A 6,000-nucleotide genomic window follows, 5' to 3' on the forward strand; every position below is an offset into this window, starting at 1 on the left:
TTTTTGGGGGGGCGGAATCTGTCAAGGAGGCCCCAAGGTTAATTTTGCTTGGGGCCCCCATTGTAACTTGAACCATTACTGTTAATTGGCTGTACCCAGTCTTGTCCTTGCATGTGGTTGGAACATTAGACTTAGCATCTCTGTTCACTCTTATATTACCAATGTCCACCCCTGGTGGAGGGGTCGATCCCCATCTCTTTTTTCCTGATCTACAGAGAGCGACTTTTAATCCTGAGTGAGGACAGGTCTAATCTCCTCACCTGCCTGTACAGTGGTTATCTAGGAGGTAACCCACTTTTGTGAGTATATACACTATATACTTTTCAATTCCAACCTATTGTTTTGCTTACTACACTATGTTGGGCTCTCGGTGTCCCCACTTTTGTTCATCGACTTTGGTATTTGGGAGTTATCCCATGAAATCATGGGGGCAGAATATACAAACTCCATGCAGATGTTCTGGCACAGATTGAACTAGGGACCATATCGCTGCAAGGCAACCACATCATCATGCTACCTTGTGTCACAAGTGGGTTTATGAGGGGGTCATTAACACACTGGAATGCTAGAGAATGCTGTGATGGAGGCTTTGTAATGGCATACTATGAAAGGGGGGAGGGGGGTGTGCTGAGACACACGAGGGGGACATAATTAAAATAAATGTGGGACAGTGCCATACAAATTGTGACGGAGTGAGCCCTGAGTTTAGGAGAGAGAGAGAGAATGTGTGTGTGTTTGCATGTGTACTTGTGTATGCACCCTTAGAGCTCAACCCCACTAGCAGCCTTTTCTAAGCGCTAGTGATCTGAAAAAAGCTCTTGCTAATGCAATGCTATGGGGTTTTTTATAAAATCACATTGCTCAAGTGGCCTCACACCCATAGCATTACATTTACAGTTTTCAAATCACAAAGCGCTCAGAAAAGCGTTCCTACTGGGATTACAGATTTGCTTAACTGCGCTGAACATCTGCAAATATGACAAGTTCATCCATACTTTGCATATGCCTATGCAGTCCTGTATTTAACCTCTTCTCTGCTTGCCTGCCTGAACAGCTAGCTTATCCCTTAAGCATGGCAACTTAACTCTGAACTGATAAGCCCTCATACATTGTGCCCACTTGGGTACAGCATAGCATCACACTGATGGTTTTGCAGTTATGAAGTGGATAAATGTTGCTACTCTTAAACTTGCACACTCCATAGTTTACTGTGACAGTATCATTAGTTGCCTCATCCTGGACTTTTACTTCAACATTATTTTAATAGATCTCAACTGTGCTATCCCCTATGTGCCTGTGAACGCAATAAAATGCAGCCGTTTACCACCCTAGAACTGTCAGGATGCACATGTGCTTTAAATAATTTTGCACATGGATGTTCTTTATACAAATGAAAACTGTAATATTAAAAGATACAGGAAAGCATGTATGTACTGTATATGTGTATGTAGTACATATATAACACAAACAAACTCATCAGTCTTGCTGGAGTATACTGACATCTCCTGTTGTCTGCATGGCTGTCAGAGATTATAAGGATTTGCCAATATTTACAAAAACAGGGACATTTCATGTTGTATTTGTAACGTTTTTACTGCAGTGAATTATGTATGCAGTTTGCCATTCGATCACAAAGAGGCTTTTTCAGCAAGCTGGGACAATAGGCCTTCTGCTTCACGACCCATATGGCAGTATCTGTGCTGTCAGCTGCCAGCATGAATGCAGTGTTAATAATAGCAGCAGCATTAACTAACCCCATCAGCAATGATTTTCATATGCCACAAACAAGCTTTATGTTCTTACCTGCAATGCAACATCACTTAGCCCAGGCCTCTAGCTATCCACAGCATCCTTCTTCTCCAAGGTGGTAGAGCTGTAGTTGCAATGATGTCATTGAGAGGAAGAAGCAATCACGTGACTAAAATCTCCTTTTACAGCAAGCAACCTGTCTCCGTCAATAGCAGATTTAAAGGAACAATGTCTTGTGTCAGGAGAATAGTGTATGCACTTGTTCTGGGTTTGTGTGTTGCTGATTACATAAGGTCAGGACTGAAGTGAAATACCAGACAGGATTTGCAGACAAAAAGCAGATTAATGCTTTAAATTCTGTTGATGAAGAGAACTGGCAGTCTTTAGACATTTGGTTAACTAGTGTTTATGTTTTACATTTTTATAATACTTTTAAGGTTTAACATTATCGTTTATATTGCAGAAAAATATTTTATATATACAGTATTATTAGTTAGGAAAGTGGCACCTTGCAGTGTTTGGTCGAATGGTTTGCATCTGGGCTAGGACACTATCTGCAGTTTGTACAGTATCTCACAAAAGTAAGTACACCTCTCACATTTTAGTAAGATATTTTATTGTATCTTTTCATAGGACAACAGTGCCGATAAGACATTGGGCTTGATTCACAAAGCTGTGCAAACTGTTTAGCACGGGTGTGCTAAACAGTTAGCACGTGAAGTGCCGTTCGTGGATTTTTGCGCACGCAAAGTGCCGCGATTCGCGATCGCTGACTTTTGCGCGAATCGCGGCAAATTGCGTGCCCAAAAGTCCGCACGGCTTTGTGGATCAAGCCCATTGTGATTTATACAGCTCGTATAACAGTATGTATTTGCTGTACCAACAAAATAACTCAACACACACCCATAAACCACAGGAAACAAAAGTAAGTACACCACTAAGTGAAGAATTTCAAAATTGTGCCAAAAGTGTCAATATTCTGTGTCCACTATTATTTTCTAGCACTTCCTTAACTCTACTGGGCAGGAAGTTCATTAGAGCTCCACAGGATGCCACTGGCATTCGTTTCTGTTCCTCCATGATGAAGCACCTCCCGACCACTTCACACCGATGGGCAGTGGGAGAGTGGCTCGCTGGGGACTGCCTAACGCTGATTGGCATCAAAGTGCTGTGGGCGGAATTAGCAGGGAGCTCGCACGCTCCTGGCTGTAAACAATCCGTTATCAGCTTGCCAGTCATGATCAGAGGTGGCAGGCTGAAATAAAGGAAAAAAAACCCAACATATTCATGTGTACAGCGCTGCGGTCTAGTGCAGCGCAGTACAGGGGAAAGCCCTGTCACTTAACTGTTCCCTGGAGTGGCTCACAATCTTATCCCATACATAGGCTTAAGCCTTTGTATGTATCATGTAGTGTGTCTATCGCAGTCTAAGGCTAATTGGGGGTGGGGGGATAAAAGAAATAGGTTTATAACAAAAAATAATTTTTTTTTTTATTCATAAAAACAAACAATTAATGATCGCAGCAATCAGAGACTACTAAAAGAATGTTCTATTAGTGGCAAGAAAAGAAGGTAAAATTAATTTGGGTGATAAGTTGTATGACCGAGCAATAAATCGTTAAAGTGGTGAAGTGCTGAATTGTAAAAAATTGCCTGGTCACTTGGTAGAAACCACTGGTCCTCAAGAGGTTAAAGACCTTGTGCTCCTCCACCTTCCATTTCAGGATGCCTCATAGGTCTAGGTATAGATTTTAGGTCTCGTGACATAGCCAATCCAGCATATTGACCCTCAGTTTCTTTAGCAAGGCACTGGTCGTCTCGGAGGTGGGTTTGGGGATGTTATGTTGGAATACTGCCTTGCAGACCAGTTTCTGAGGGCAGGGGGATGATGATCTGCTTCAGAATGTCACAGTACATGTTTGCATACATGGTTCCCTCAAGGAGCTGCAGCTCCCCAGTGTGGGCAGCATTTAGGCAGTCCCAAATCATGACACTCGCAGTCAGTGCTGGGACAAGGTCCTTCAGCACCCAAGGCTGAGACACCAAAGTGCGCCCCTCCATCCCTCCACCCCAGCCGTCACACACTGATTGCTACTAGACTAAGAGGTGCCCCAGGGCCCCCAACCTCCCCAATACCTTAATCTCTAGTTATCTGACTTGCAGTCACTGCCATGTTTCCCCTTTTCCTATTTCTTTCTGCTTCAAACACAATTGGGAATCACAACTGAATGAATTGTGCGCCCCCTGCTACACTGCGCCCTGAGGCTGGAGCCTCTCCAGCCTCTGCCTCGGCCCTGCTCGCAGTACCATGTAGGCAGTGTATGCGCAGTGTTCCTCAACCCTGTCCTCAAGGGCCACCAACCGTGCATGTTTTGTGGAAATCCACAGAGGTAGTTAATCAGCTCTGCTGAGACACTAATTACCTCACCTGTGCATGTTTGTGGTTTTCTGCAAAACATGTACTTTTGGTGGGCCTTGAGGATAGGGTTGGGGAACTATGGTGTATGGTGTATAATTGAAACCTTATGCCTTGTAACACGCAGTAACAGAATCCTGGGGAGGGAAAATTGGACAGGATTTTGACATGCTCCACTTAGGGGTGTACTTACGGTTGTTGCCAGCAGTTCGAACATTGGCTGTATGTTGAGATATTTTGATGGGACAGAGCTGTGTGGAGCGGTCAGGTGCAAGTTATTAGAGGGACAGAGGGGTGGCTACTGTATGTCGAGGGTGAAGGGGGAGGGTCGATTAGTTGGGTAGGGAACTTGAAGAGGTGCATTTTGAGGGCTTATTTGAAGGTGTTGTAGGATGGGGTGAGACTGATGGGTGGTGGATGGGAGTTCCAGAGAGTGAGGGCAGCTCTTGAGAAGTCCTGCAGTCTTGCGTGGGAGATGTGTGGGGTGGTCATGTGCAGGAACAGAGGAGATGGCTGTTTGTGGACGAGTACAGCGATGTTGGTTGAGCAGGTCTTACGGTCTGGCACAGAATTTTGGAGGTGATCCTAAAGCAGATAGGGAACTAGTGGAGGGATTTACAGAGTTAAAGGAGAACTGAAGCGAGAGGCATATGGAGGCTGCCATATTTATTTCCTTTGAAGCAATACCAGTTTCCTGGCTGTCCAGGTGGTCTGTGGGTTGACTGACTGTTCTCACCGTTTGTCGCTTCTGTTTATCCAAGATTTTTCTTGGTCTGCAACTTCAAGCTTTAACTTGAACTGAGCCTGTGGTCTTCCGTTTCCTCAATATGTTCCTAACTGTGGAAACAGACAGCTGAAATCTCTGAGACTGTTTTTTGTATCCTTCCCCTAAACCAGAGATTCCCAACCTGTGTGCCTGCCGCGACACATATATGTGTCGCGGCATCCCCGGCTATGTGTCGCCGCTCTCTCCTCCCCCGCTTGTCTCCCCGGCAGATCGCCTCCTTCCTACTCGTCAAATACTGCAGGGCTACAAGAAAATGGCCGCCGCCATCCGCATTTGCGGACATCAGCGGCCATTTTGTTGTAGCCTTACAGTACTACAAGCAGAGGGCGGAGGCAGAGCATCAGACGGAGCCACAGAGGGGAACATTCAGGAGGAGGATAAGGGGTGGAGAGGAGGCTGTACAGGGGGGGGGGGGGGGGGGGGTGATAAGGAAGTTCACGCCCTTACACATAAGGGTGTGACTTCTTCCTGTGGCCGGCATTTTGTTTGTGATTGAGGTGACAGTGGCAGCAGCATATTGGACCTGTGTTGCACCAGCATACTGTCCCTCCTAGCTCACTGTGCCAGCAGCAGCAGTGTTCATTGCAGCAGCAGCAGCACAGCATATTAGTGCAAGGCCTTCACACATTGCAGCAGCATATTAGTGCTGCCCTTCACACATTGCAGCTGCAGGATTTTGTACCTCTAACACCCTCTCCCTTCATTGTGTTAGCTACAGAAGTATATCGTTTCTGAGGCTCTCCATTGTTTATTCATTGTGCGTTCAGCATTATATTGTACCAGCAGCAAAAGAAGTTTGTTGCTGCAGCGGCTATTGTGCGTTCAGCATTATATTGCTTCTGAGCTCCTCATTGTTCCAGCAGCATAAGAAGTTCGTCGCTGCAGCCGCCATTGTGAGTTCAGCATTATATTGTTTTTGAGCCCCTCTATTGCTCCAGCAGCATAAGAAGTTGCACCAGCATAAGAAGTTTGTCGCTGCAGCTGCCATTGTGCGTTCAGCATTATATTGCTTCTGAGCCCCTCCATTGTTCCAGCAGCATAAGAAGTT

General features: G+C 45.4%; 1 protein-coding gene across 1 annotated transcript in view; it reads right to left on the minus strand.

Annotated features, from left to right (window-relative positions):
• Nucleotides 1-2,018, minus strand: part of CLCN4 (chloride voltage-gated channel 4) — a 95,447-nt gene extending 93,429 nt beyond the window's left edge. Inside the window, exon 1 of the mRNA XM_068269897.1 lies at nucleotides 1,804-2,018. The gene's annotated coding sequence lies outside the window, so the exon portion shown is untranslated. The remainder of the gene's footprint in view (nucleotides 1-1,803) is intronic.
• Between the last annotated feature and the right edge of the window lie 3,982 nt (nucleotides 2,019-6,000).

Source organism: Hyperolius riggenbachi, chromosome 2, assembly GCF_040937935.1.
Source record: "Hyperolius riggenbachi isolate aHypRig1 chromosome 2, aHypRig1.pri, whole genome shotgun sequence".
In the NCBI taxonomy this organism is placed as follows: Eukaryota; Metazoa; Chordata; class Amphibia; order Anura; family Hyperoliidae; genus Hyperolius; species Hyperolius riggenbachi.